This window comes from Rhea pennata, chromosome 3, assembly GCF_028389875.1.
Source record: "Rhea pennata isolate bPtePen1 chromosome 3, bPtePen1.pri, whole genome shotgun sequence".
NCBI lineage: Eukaryota > Metazoa > Chordata > Aves > Rheiformes > Rheidae > Rhea > Rhea pennata.
Genome location: NC_084665.1, coordinates 46,875,797 through 46,890,634, shown reverse-complemented (window position 1 = coordinate 46,890,634; position 14,838 = coordinate 46,875,797).

The window sequence follows — 14,838 nt, the reverse complement described above, 5'->3', positions numbered from 1 at the left end:
ATGTACAAAGGCACTTCGGGTCTATGTGACTATATTTTTTTGTATATAAATGTATTTATGGAATACTGTGCAAATGTTATTTGAGGTTTTTTTTTACTGTTTTGTTAATGAAAAAATTCATTTTTAAAATATTTTTCCAAAATAAATATTATTAATGATAACCAAAATACCATGTTTTTTTTCCATAACTGATGATGTATGGAGTAAACCTTGCAACCTGGCATCTGGCAGGCTTCTGTGGGCTGAATGGGAGATTGGGTGGGACTGAGATCTATCACAAAGAGCAGAGAATATGTTCTGTGTGGACCACTCCTTTCCTTTCCTAACTTTCTGAACTTTTGACAATGGTTGTGCTCACTCTTAACTCAAAGGTGAATTTCTGTCAAAACTTTGAGTAATGTCTGTTCAGTCATGTTGGACTGTGTATGTATAAACAGATATGGTTTCGCTTCCTGAGAAAGAGCAGTGCAAGTGTGCTCCATTTCAGTGCGGACATGGGGCCTGTTGTGACACAACTCTTCACTTCTTGCAACATCCAACACTTGCCAGGAGTTTGGGGCACCCCGGCTATGCCAGAGAGGGCAACTTGGCCTCAGCTGCTTTATGCCCAACCATGGGAAGGGAGCTACCTGCTCAGACCTCTCTGGAGGGGGCACTTCTCTCCCCAGGAAAGGTTTTGCTGAGCTCATTGAATGCCTCAACTCTCCTGACTGTGACACCTATTTAAAGTACTGGTTGTATCTTTGGTTTTATCTGCCTTAAGTGCCTGCTGCCATCGTGCTGGAGTGGTGTGTGGTCCCATCTCTTGGCTTGGCCCTGAAGGCTCAGGCAATTTCGCCTGTTTGGTTTGCCCTAACTAGCTCTCTGGCAAGTTGTCCTGTGCATTAGTTGACAGAGTCCCTTCAGAAACACACAAAGGGTTTTCCCACTGTAGGGAAAAAAAAAAAGAAAAAAAAGAAAGAAAATCTAAGAAAACATTTCCTTTCTGATCTATTAAAGCTGAACCCACCCTGCTCATTGTGGGCCACCTCCTGCAGCTTCTTGGAGCTGATGAAAATACTTTGCTCCTATTCACTTCGGTGGAGATGGATTCTACCCTAAAAGTGAAGAATAGTATACCAGAAAAAGATCAAGCAAATATTGTAATTAGTGATCTATAACTCTAATTTATACATGTATTTGTCTTATTTTAATGTGCACAAATATGTGAACAACATGGACTTTACTTCAAAGTGAGGTCAATAGAAAATTAACCCTGACTCCAGGGGCTTATCAGTCTATAAAGCCTTCTCACTAAGCCAGTCTTGGAAGAGATATACCAGATATACTTCGCAGGAATCCACCCCACAGTTATAATCCTTTGTATTCACTCCAAGGTGTGTTTTTAGGAAAGGCTTTTATGAGGAGAGTGACATGAGGTACTAGAAAGCAGATTGTCAATGATGATCTGAAGAGGATTTTCAATCTGAGTGATAACATAACACCCTGCCAAAAATCACAACCACTGCATTAAATATTATCCCAGGCATGACAGTGTGTATGGTGGAAGGGTATTCCGGCAGCATAACCTCATAGATCAGACACACAAATGAGCTTTGGCTGTTTTTCTTTGGTTGGTGCTTTACTGCTGCTTCTGGGGCAAATCACTTTACTTTTTTCTGTCTGTTTCCTCTTCTTTCTAAGCTTTTTGGAGTGAGATTGTTCACTTATTATGCACTGCACTTTGTACAGTCAGTGCCATGGTCTCAGCTGGGCCCTATCAGTGCTACTTCCATATGAAGAGCAATAAAAAATGAAAGCTCATGGATGACTTGAGCGCTTCTGTAATGACAACAGGTCTTCAGTGCTAGAGCAAGTGCTACTTTAATACACTGTAGGTAAAAGTCTGGCAAAATGTACAGCTTCTTTTTCTTGCAAATGGGCATAACACCAGTATCTGCCTGACTTAGGCAGATAATACACCTTGAGAAACCTCAGCTTGCTTACTGTGCTAATTACTGTGGTAAGTGAAAGAAAATGCGCCATGGGCAAAAAGAAGGAGGTCATGTCTTTCTGAAGTACCATCTCAAACGATAGCTACATAAATGAATTTAACTGCTTTTTCAGTTTCCATGATGAGCAGGGTTGGGGCTACTGCCACAAGCAGGATTTCTAAGTCCCCCAAATCTGAACATATGTGCAGGGGTCTTGCATGGTCAGACCGGGTCGTGTATGCAATGGGGAACAATGGATCAACATTCCTCATCATTAGCACCTGGTTCTTTCCAGGAAAAATAGATGATCCAAGTAGTGGGTTGAAGTCAGGCATGAATTTGCATGAGAAAGAGAAAGAGAGAGAGAGAGAGAGAGAGAGAGAGAGAGAGGCACATACAGGCAGGGCATACAGACAGTGCACGCAGTGGGTAAGAGACAGCAAAAGACACTTGTTGGCTCTTGCCTGTACTGGTCCCACGAGGGGCTGCCAGCCATGGCCACACTCGTGGGAGGAAGGGAAGATCCAGTGCCAAAAAGTGGTAGGAACCTCCCTGTCAGCAGGGTCTCCAAAAGGCCTCCTTGGTCTAAAATGAGAGGAGAGACAGCTTGAGGAGGCCATTTAGCCAGGACAGCTGGGAATTCAGAGCCCAGTCCAAAGCCCATTAAAATTAATGGAAAGACTCCAACGAGCTGCAGGGATATATGGCACCATGCCCTTCCTGACACAGCACATCTCTGCTCCTCTGGGGAAGCTGCATGTGTCCCCAGCGGGTGGGGGATGTGAAGGCTCATGGCAGCACCAGCTGAGTCTGCCCTTGCTCAGGTTGCTCTTCCCCCTGTCGAGTGCTGGGCAGCAGTGAGGGGTGGTTTAGGCACGTTTGGCCTCATTTGGTGTCCTCCTCCAGATGGTGGCACACTTCAGGCTATGCCCCTATCTATAAAGCTGCTCCTCTGTGGCAAGTGGTGGCACCAGGAGCCCTGCTTCTACCACCTAAATATTTTGCTGGGTTGGCATGAATAGGACGAGTTAGAAACTTAAAGGTGTTGAGTTAGAAGGAAAGAGTTTGCTACAGGGAACTATTAGCTGCCTTGTTTGAGAAAGTGACCTTTCTAAGTAAGGTGTGTCACAGCTTTCAAAACATAGGAAGTTTTGGGCTCAGACAGCATGACTGAGGTTTAATTGCAACACATATAGGTTTATAAATTGCTTTAAACTGATATTTATGCTTATTTTGTGCACAGGGAGGGAGGATGGCCTGGGCGTCAGGAAACTTGGGTACTATTCTTGGCTCCACCACAGATTTCATGTGTAACCTTGGGAGAGGAAGGATGGTCTTGTGGTCAAGGCACTGCAGTTGGGACTCTGGAGGGCCCCGCTCTATTTCCAGCACTCCTTCCAGACTTCCTGCACAACCTTGGACCTGTGTCACTTAATCTTTCCAGCGTCTTAGGAAAATGGGGGCCTCCTGCTTGCACTAACAGGGAGGAGGTCATTTGTGCTTATGAGAGGATACTGTGGTGATGGAGAATGTTAAAATACCCTCCGAGGCAAATACAGCTATTTCCTATCTCTGTATGTCAGATTGCTTGTCTGCGAGATGGCGAGCTATTTTTGTGGTGAGTTTGCATGGACTAAAGACTCCAATCACAATTGAAACATCCATCATTTCAGAGAGGATATGTAAACCCAACGCTGGTAAGCAAGGAGACAAACTGGTGGGGGGAGGGATGCAGCTGCAGTGGTTAAAATTCATGTGCTGTGGTGCGCTGGTGGTTCGGGATGTAGCTGAGTGGCCATGACCGAGAAAGGCTGCCAAAGAAGGTAGTATTACCGAATGAAGAAGGCTGAGAACCCCACTGCCGTCATTCTTCTCTCCTAAATCAGTACCTGCAAACAAAGTCTGAAGCAGACTCCCTTCCAGCAGTCCTGTTTTACAGGTAGAGGTAGAGATTGAATTTGGCTTGGGACTGTGGGGGTGAGGAAGAAGAGCGACAGAAATGATATAGATGTGAATTCTCCATTGAAAGACACTGGGAATCTTCTTTAGTGTTATGGCCTAACATCCAAAGTCACATATTTCAAAGAAAATCACTGGAGAATTACTTTTCCAGGCCAAATCCTCAAATGATTAGCAGACTGTCATGATGTCTGTGATCTGCTCGGGTCTTTTATGAATGAGGATCCTCCAAGTGCCTTTCCCTCCTTAGGAGCTTCTTTTTTTCTCCTAGCTGTTAAAACCTGGGTATCTAGCTTTGTGTCTTGTTATACACTGTGCAAATCAAAAAAAAAAAAAAAAAAAAAAAAAAAAAAAAAAAAAAAAATCAAAAGCCTAGTCTGAGAAGACCCAGTGTGCACTGTAGAACAAATTTTCAAAACAACATGGAGCCTCTGTTGCAAAGATATGGCCACTGATCCTGCTGCTTGAACTGAGACAGAGATGGAGACAGGCCCCTGCATGTAAAGCCTGTTGCCTGCTGAGTGGGGCAGGGAGACAAGGGGAAGATTGGAATGGAGGTTACAGCCACCTTATGCCTGGCTGGCTTTTTTTTTTAGGAAGTTATAGCCCAGGTCTTTTCTCCTGCTGCTTAGGTCTTGTCTTCTTCAACAAAACTCATAATTTTGAAGCTATGTCTGTATAAGCAATTAAATGTGCCCGGGACTGCTTTCTGGCCCTGCGGCCAACTGGCTTGGAGCAGCCAGCACCCATACTATTAAACTCCCTTGGCCCTCAACACAGAGTACTCACTTTAAACCTGCCTTTAGGAATGCTCCTGATTTGCACTCGGAAGGCTGCTAATTGCATTAGGCAAAAGCATGACAGAGACCATTCTTGCAATTTAACAATACAGGTGATTGGGCTCCAGAGAACAGGAGCTGTTTAATCTGCTAGCACAGATGTATCCAGAGTGTCTCAGCACCGTGTTCAAGAATGCCTTAATGCCAGCGTAGGCAAGGAACGCCGTGTGTCAGCTGTAAGGGTAACCGTGAGGGTCAGTGCAGTCTCACGTCAGCTGCGTAGGGTAACTATATCAGCATGGCATTATCTACACAAAAGCCTGCTCTATACACGGGTTATATATGACTGTGATGATTTTTTTTTTGCTGGTATAAAATACACCAATAGAATAGCCAGTGTGGATGCAGCTATGTTGAAATAAGGGTCACATATCAGTAAAAATAAATTCCTTTCCCTTTCTTACTCATCTAAGCTGTGCTGTTGAAAGCAATTTTATACCACTGTTTTCTTCAGAGCATGGTTGTGTGGCTACAAAAGATGCAGATATAATTCAAAAAATACAGGGCTGTCTGGGAGAGGCTTGAGCACTTTAAGTTTTGTGGGCTAACAACAGTTAGTTAACACATGTATCTATGCAGCGTAACTTCCCAGTGTGCTGAAGGCTGCACAGGAGAAAGGATGAGGAAGAGAGCGTCCTATGTTCTCATTCATAAAATGACACTTGAACTTTGTAAGGAGAGCATTTTCTGTGGGAAAGGGCAGAACATATTCTGGCAGAAAATGATGACCAGAGTTGTTGGTGGGAGGACACGCTCCATATAGCCATCTCTGCAATGAACTCCCAGCACCATCAGGATCAGTTAGCACTAGAGATAATTGGTCATTTCTCATCAGTATTTTTACCTGGCAGAAAATTACTTTTTTACTGGATATCAAAGTTACTATTTAGAAAAAAATACATCTTTTTTTTTTTTTTTTTTTTTTTTTCCAGCGGGGAGATGTTTTTTTAGCTAAGGAAAACTGAAATATCCTCTTGAAAAGCTCTTAAAAGTTTCACTTTCTTCCTGAAGATAGCAAAATGACAAGCAAATGCTTCCCGGCAGGCAGCAAGTTAGCAGAAAACTTCTATTCTTTTTTTTTCAAAATATCTTTCTGGGAATTTTATCTCATTAAAAAGTTGTATATTTTACTTTTGATTTAGAATGTGAATTTTAACTTTTTTTTCCTCCCCCCTCCCCTTCATTTTATGGATACTATCAAGTATCACTTCAGTGGCCTGAGGAAGGCTGTGTCAAACACAAGCACGTTGCAGCATTTTGCCAGATGACAGAAACTGTTTCTACTGGTAACCTGCACAAGGAAAACCTGGTATACTCAAGAACAACTGATTACATAAGGCACAAAGCATTATGAGATATAAGGTTTTAACATAAAAGTTTAATGCTTTAGCATTAACAACCTCTCCAGAACATTTTCAACAGGCACAGAGTCAAAATACCTCTTTGGCATTCAAAATAAAAGCTATGTGTATGAGAATCAGTACTTAAATACTCGGATGTGAGTTCCACATCCAAGACAATTGGGCTGCTCCTTGAGTCTGTTCCTTTTCAAGACACTAGGTGACTTTCCTTTACGGGATTTCCCATATATGCACGTGTGTGTGTGTTTACAAAGGCCACCTCTTGCAAAAATGTACCCCCCTTGCTCTGGTCTGGTTTTATCTTGTTTTCAATCAAAGGGAGTGAGGAATTCTCCGTTGTGCTGCAGCAGTGATGGCTTGGCACAGCTGCCGCCACCGCCGCTCCCGTCTCTCTGGAAACGCCAGATGCCCAGTGTGCTCACGCGAAGTGACCTGGGCTGCTCTGCACAGAAAAGGACAGTGCAGCGATGACACATCAGGCTTGCTGCAGCTTGGATCTTCCCTTTCATTCCTTCTATATTAGTTTAAAGAAAGGAAACATGACAATTGTATACTGTTGTGTAAGTTCTTCTAATTGCCTTTGGGAAGCATTGTGTGCAACAGCAGTTGGAAGCGCACAAACTCGGCAGACTCATCTGTGTTATCTAATTACCAGACTATAAAGTTCTGCTGACATTTCCTTTTGACAAATACAGTACGCTGCTTTCTTTATCTATCTGCCATAAAGAAACAATGTCCTCCTAAATCCAATCACATGCATGCATTTACCTAAAATAATGTTATAAAACCCAAGACTAACATTAATGTTGCCACAAACTTTAACAGTCATAACTGAAAACAGTGGCTTTCACATGAAAAATATTATCTAATGGTGGTAGGAAACCACTACAAATCTGAATGTTTCAACTGTAAATAAGCAAGCCAGACAGACTTGACTAATACTTATTAACTAGAAAGGGAGAGATGGAAAAAGAAAAAGGAAACAAAGAGCACAAATATTACTGGTCTGCTTGCATTTCTTTCACTGCTGATGATACACGCTTAACTATGTATGGAAACATACTGGTTTGTATCATAAGAGTTTTAAAATATGATTGCTAGAACCGCTGGATGTTTGGAGCTCATTTCTGCATGTGCATGGGAGCATTTTGGATGACTGCTGAAAGCAAAGTTTCGCTTCCCCAAGCTTTAGTGCAGAAGGCCTGCAGGTAAAGAACGCAAGGGATACTGGATGCACATGAGTGCTAGTTGCTCGGTGATCTGCATTGGTTTCTTCTCTTACCCTCGAAGAGCCTTGGCAGCCTCCTGCCCCAGGAAGAGAAGAATTAAGAGGCAGCTGGGCCTGATGTATGTTCTCTGCAGCTGGGGCCATGCAAGGGTAAGCCAGACCCACGAGGCTGCAGCAAAAGACACCATTGACATTTCACACCCAGCCTGCAAGTTATTTGAATTTCTATGCCCCAGTGAGAACTAGGCATTGGTTGTTGTTGTTGGTGGTGGTTGGGAATCTTTTGGCACCTATATACTTTAAGAACCTGGCACTAAATAACATGCACAAGGACCAGAGCAAAGTTGGAGCAGAGCTAAGAAATGAAGGTGGATCTCACAAATCTCCTGTGAGTGTCCGGCCCTGCTGGGCTGTCCTCTGAATCTGACAGGCTGCCTGGGATTAAATGGTCACTGATTTCCCCATACTCTGCATGTGCCTGCGCTCCTATGACCAATTAACCAGGGCACATTGAAAAACAGATGTCACACAAGTATTGAGTAAAAGATACGGGATGTTCTGTGCTTTTTAAACCTGCATTTAAAATAGAGAGAGGATCCACACGTGAGAAAGAAAAACTCCAGTACCAGTAATGTGCAAAAACGCACCTTGTAGATTAAATATAGTTACCAAATGCTGGGATGTTCCAGAGAGCTCAGTACATTCAGATAGGAAAGATACCCATTTCTGTCAGAAATACTAAAGGAAGTGTTAATGACGGGGAATAAATAACAGGTGCTGTGAGCAGCTGTTACTGATTAATGACTTGTCTTTTTTTTTAAATAGGTTTTCTGTTTTTTTTTTTCTGTTGGGGTAATCAAAAGTTTTCAGCAATGTTTCATTGTCAGACATTTGAGGAATGTTTTCCTTTTTTTCCTCTTTTTTAATAAAGAGCTTCCCCGTTATTTCTAACATGAATCAGATTTAAGAATTAGATTACATCTGAGTTTAAGGCCATCAGTAGTTGAGGAAAATTGAAACTATAATGCATTTGAATTGCACAACTAATTTTCTGTTTCTCTGTCAGCCCGTCTGCCTGTGTTGCTCTCTCTTGCTCTTTCGGTTTCTTTCTCTCACTCTCATTCTCTCTTTACTTCTCTATCTCTCTCTTGCTCTTTATATGAAATACTCCGAGATGGTGATTCCAATGTCATATATATTTGACCCTGAAGTTGTCTTTTTATAAGAGTATGGGGGATGACAAGATTAAAGGTTACAACAAAAGGCTGGCACTGCTGCCATTTTTCAATGATGAAGTAACTTAAAAGTCACTGAGGACAGCTCAGTGAAAACATCTGCTCTCTTCCTTGCGGCAATCAGAGAAACATACAAAATATTGTGATGGAAAACAATATGGAAAATACACTAATAATCATCATTAATTTCCATACATCAATTTAATTTTCGTATGCAACTAAAACCATTTCAGAGGCAATGGCTAGTATCATAATTCTCCTTTTTTCTGCTGCAAAAATGGAGGCAAAGCAGTAGATATCCCTGGCTCCACTGAAGTCACAGCAATGCTGGAACTTGAATGAAGGTAGAATTTTTGGCAGAAGTGTTTACTAACTCTAGGTCACTGAAGACTGCCTCTGCAGTAGTCTAGAGCCCCATTTGATCTTCTGCAGAGATCAGCAGTGGAGGTGACCAGCCACATGGAAAGGCTTTCATACTACGAGAAAATACTAGGCTTTCCTTTTTAAAGATGAAAAGATGGAACACGATAATATATAGAGCAAGGAGTAGGATTCAACTGCTTGTTTGTTGGAAAGGGCCAAAATAAGGGGACATACAATAAAATGAGAAAGCAATGTTTTTCAAGTAGAAACTACAACGTTATTATGCTGAAGCGTAATATAACCATTAACACATGACATTTCCCAGGTTGTTATGTCCTCTCCCAAGGCTAGTTGGTGTTCTTACTGTTCATTACAAAATGTTTGCATCTCTTTTCTAAAGTAACTAAGATTTGCCTCCCCACTGCCTGGAAGTTTTCTTCCACAGTAACTCTGTGTTACCTGTTCTTGTTTTTTCAATCATCTGAAGATGATTGCTCCTCAAAGCTCTTTGCTCATTTAAAGAAAACATCCTTCCTGTTGAAATGGAGCTGTACCTGGGGAAGAGCACAGTATTATTCTGTGCAGCAGTTGTTATCTACAACAGTTTTGAACAGGGGAAGAAGAAAAAACAACTATAACTGTAAATATGAGAGGGAGAGCAAAAGTTATTGATATGCAGAATGTAATGGCCCTCACTGACACTGGTGGCAAGCACTGTTGGCTGCAGCGCAGTTCCAGGTTGAGTGGTACTGCTCATTGCCATGCCAGTGGCATCTCCAAGGGCTGCGACACCATGCTGCACATGGTGCAGTCCCACTGCAAGCCTGGCACAGTCCTGCCCTCGATTTGTTTGTGCAACATGCAGCAATCATAGCCCAAGGTAGAGCAGAGACATGGCTCTGTTCCAAAGTGCTTCTAGAGCATCCGTGCACAGCAATCTCTTATCATCCGCCCACTCTATTTCCCATCTGTAACCACATCTAAGATTTTTTTTTCAGCTGACATGACCAAAATGAAAAGTGTCTCTACATTTAGATTTGCTGATTGATATGAACAAGCCACTTCCCAGTGGTTCCAAGAAAACATCCTTAGCTAGAACAGTTTCTGAGAATGAGAAATGCCAACTTTAATGGATTGGGTTTGTTTTGCATGCTGGTCATGACATTGCTGATTGGTTTTAAGGATCTTCAAGAAGATCCCTTTGCCCCCAAAAATCCATTCCACAGTTTTCAGCATTCCTTTCTGACAAGCAAGATTTCAAATCCCTTTATCTGGAGACAAACAGAAAGAGTGTGCTTGTGGTGAATAATTTGAGCTGATATTCTTGCCAGCTGTTAAGGGACACATGCAAAAAAAAAAAAAAAATCAGTGACATCTGGTCAGCACTGATATTTCCTAACAGCAGTATTTGTTTCGGGATGGGGAAGGGGTGGTGGGGGTAATGAGAAATACCATCTCTACACACTCCTTTGCCCTCTTTTGAAAAGTGAAAGTGATAACATTGACCACAGCAGCTGGAACAAAAATTGTTACTTACATCACAGGGAAACAGTGCCATTACATTAGCCCATATTACACAATGGTTGAGCAGTTGCTTTCACATACTAAGCTTTCAACTTTAACTTTTTTCCCCTCTTTAAGCTACACAATGGATTTTTTTGCTGAGTTGGAAAATATCAGGAGACAGGCAGAAAGCTTTCCTTTTGTTCCTTCATCCTGCCCAGTACCTCATCATAAAGATTTTTTCCCTTCTACTCTGTTTTGCTTTCCCAATTTCCTTTCCCCCTTCCACCCTCCCCACATTTTTATCAAATAAATGTGACTAATTAACAGCTTGACTTCTTTCCACCAAATTGTAAAATCACCTCCTTTAACTTCATAAAGGTGGTATCGCTGCATCCTGGTTTGTTCCTAGGAAATAGACTTTTAAAATACCTTCTAAGGGCTTTATTTCAAGTGATGGTTGTTTTGGAACTCAGACTGGAAGATAAGTTGACTTTAGTTCACAAGTAACTTTAGCTCTCTCTCCTTCTCTTTTTGGTCTTTTCACGGAAGTACACCCCGCTCAAGTCAGTAGATAATAGAAATCCCAGAATGGAAACACATAAAAAAGTTGTTTCCTGGGGTCAACAAAGGACAGGAAAAGAGCCAACAATTACTTAAATAAACAGTATTCAGAGAAACAAAACAAAAAAAAACGTATGCCTGTACAAACGGAGTTACAAATGAGGGAAGCAGTGGTTTAAAGCAACCCAGTGTTCATTCTGCTGATATTGCCAGGGAAAGAAAATCTACATCAAATCAAATCAAATCAATTTGTGAGGGCATTTACCCTCAGAAAAACATCTTTGGCTTTTTAAAATCCCTTTCTCACCTCATAATTATACTTTCCTCTTATACAATACTTCTCATCCTATGAGCAGTAAGGACTGCAGGGTGGACATTTTCTGGGGATTATGACTAGTTTGGGGTTAATGACCTTCTGCTGCACCTCAAAACAACAGCTCCTCCTGACTTGTCAGTAACTCTTCAAAAATAATCTCTACACCTCAGCCATTACAGCTTATTAAGATTAGAAATAGAATGGAGGTAGATGATTGTGAGTTATGTACTACACAGTTATCTTGGAACAAGCTTGGCTTGAAACAAAGTAAAGAGATGAATAATGTTGTTAAGGTGCATGAGAAAAATGCAACAATTTGAACAGAGGAATTCAGTATTTGCTTACAATTGACTAGTACTTATAGTCAACATGGCAAAACCCAACCGTACTAGCACCCACTTTAGAGATTTCTGGCTTCTCAGAGAAATCATAGGGTAACTGTAGGAAGTGGAATAGCCCTGTTGGAAGAAAATGCTTTACCTTGATATCCAGAATGCTGAAGGAAAAATACAGGCCCTCATATAGGTAGGTGCTGTGGGAATGAGAAATGTGGGGAGTCCTTTGATCCCTAGCACTGGCCCAGCTTGTAGAGGCAGCTGCCATGGAAGAATTTACTGGCAGGTAAAACTTAGCGACCTTTTGCAGAAACCATGGCGAAGGCAGGAGACAGGAACCAGGATTCTGAGAAATCCGTGAGAAGAGCAGATCTGGCCCTTCTCAAGTCTCTGAGCGAGGAAGGACATACAAGGACATGCTATTTATTTCCTTCATTCCTTTAGGCTGTGCCCCCTGCATTTCCCGCTGTGACTGGGTGTTAGGGACTGGCTCTCTGCCCACAAGGTGGGTGAGGTGCTCTGAGACAACACATCTCATACGCTAGACCAAAAGTCTCCATTAAAGGAAGGAGCCCTAACTTTCTTGAATTGCTATTTTCAGAAACACAAAACCTATCAGAATGCATATCAGGATCAGCTGAGCTGCTCAATTCTATCTAATCTGTTCCTTCCTAACTGTAATCTTTTCTAGGAAATGGGAGTCCAAATGAGTAAGACATTTAGGACCAAGTAAGAAGTAGAGATATCTTTACTTGTGTTTTCAGTTGCTGTGGTGTTACTTTTTACCTTGTAAAGCTTTATGGATGAAATTCATTTCTTGCTGAAGACTAGTAAAAAGTCTAAGGTCCTTATCACTTCAGCCCTCAAAATAAGAATTCACCGCTGTTTCAGTTTATTCTGGTTGTATGTGCCAAAATTATCTTTGCTCTATTAGCAAAGCCCAGTGTACTCTGAATCAACATCAAAAGGCCCCAGAAAACATCCCCTTGACTCTGGTGTTTACAGTGATCTCTCTTTTATAAAGCACCTAGTAATAAAGTACTGAAGCAGCAAAACTGATGTGAATACTTCAGTTAGGGAGAGAGCACATACGTATCTGCACACATGCACCACACACTGTCTCTCCCTATTCACTCCTCTCAGATAATTTTTTATTTAATGAAATTGAATTGTTCTCTTCAAATATTTTGGGGAACTGTCTTTTCCTCTAACAAGTTAATTCATAAGGCAGCTAGCAGCAGCCAGTATCTCCTCAGGGCTCTCGTGCCTGCTATTTATTTTCACAGAAGGGTGCTCTAACAGTCATGACAGAGGTCTGACACTTCTGTATCATAATCCTTACCCTGCTCAGAAATGAGAATGAGATTTTGGGCAAATCTCTCTGCTCCAATAGGAAACTGTGACACTTCTACTTCTTACTGCGTTGTGGCTGCATCCCTGAATGTTAGCACTTCAACTGTTGTCTCCAAGATGGAGCAGAAAATAACAATGGGATTACTCCTATTGGGAACCTTGGCAACCTCACAGAGACTGCAAACAGTCCTCCAGAGAGTATACAGCACTCCAAGTACAGTCTAATCAGCACTTCAGGTGCAACGGCTTGGGAAGAAAAGTGTTGCACAATTAGGTGAGGTTCAATGGTGAGGTTCAGCAGTGAGTGGCAGTGAAACCTATTTGGATTATGAATTCTTTGAGAGTGGCTAGAACTATTTATTTAAATTGTTGATCTTGTGTGGTTGAATTTTAATGTTATTGTCACTGACGCAGCATTGAATTATAGAGTGCCACAGGTAGACTGAACATGAGAGGAGAGTTAGCAGGTGATCTGAAGGACAAGAAACACTTTTGCAGGATAGTGCTGAAAATCAAGCTAGTCACTTCAGAAATGTTACTCTGAATTGAACTTCGCATTATGAGGATTAGCCTAAAAGGTGTGCCAACAACTGACTAAATATTGGTTAGAGCGTGGTGCTGCTAATGCCAAGGTCGCAGGTTCAATCCCCGTATGGGCTGTGCGAGGGTTGGACTAGATGATCTCCTGAGGTCCCTTCCAACCTTACCATTCTATGATTCTATGATTGATTTTATTTATGTTACTTGTTTGATAGTAGCATCTAAAGTCTCCAGTCAAAGACCAAGCTCACATTATGCTCAGGCTTGTATTAACAGACAATAAACACATAGGCGTGACATCTTTCAGCATCTTAAACAGGAGTTAGGCAAGACTGAGGTACAAAGAAAGTAATCCCGAAACCTAGTCCCCCATTGCCAGGGAGGCACCGAATTTCATTCCGTTTGAATTTTGGACAGCAAAGTTCCCTGGGCACCTGAACTTTCCCCATTGCCACCAGAACTGCACAGTATGGCAGTAGGCATTTGCATCCACGCTAAGCTCCAATGAACTTCAGAGACATCTACACTCTGCTTAAGTGCTCAAAGGGGATTAACCTGTTTGGTGTGCTCAGAGCCATGCTTAATGCACCTAAAAAGTTTTGAGACTCTTGTAAAGGACGATAGTCATGGTGAAGTAGATGCCAGATTACCTCAGAGGGTGTGCAAAGACTGCAAAAAACATGAGCATAGAAGGATGAAAGATATGATTTGCAACCCTGACGGTTTGCTGATCAACTGGCAGTTGCAAAGACAGTGCAACTAATTATCTTTTTTTTTACTAGGAAGTTAGGAAATTTTTGGTGGAGGGGAGTAAAACATACTCCCCTCCATACATAGTACATAGTAAAACATACATAGTAAAACATACATTTGGCATTATGACCCCAAAATAGGGGCCAGTTGAAAGTGATGCCCTTCATATAAGCAACATGGCAGATAGTGCACATTCACAAGTTGTGACAATCAAGCTGATGATAGTCAAAATTAAGTTGAAAAAGATACTTGATTAGGGAATGACAAAAAAAAAAAATCTACTCTGATGGAAGCATAGCCTGACCTATTCAATCTGGAAAAAAGAAACAAAATCATATGACTTCTGTGAAGTGTAGATTGCAAACTTTGAAGGATGAGTATATACTGAAAAAACCTGCTGGGGACAATTTGCCAGTAACCTGTCAGTATACTGTTCTCATGAAAGCTCAGGAACCAAACAGTTTTGCGTAATGAGCAAATTAAGCTTGTGTGGCTACTGACCTTTCAGAACCTCAC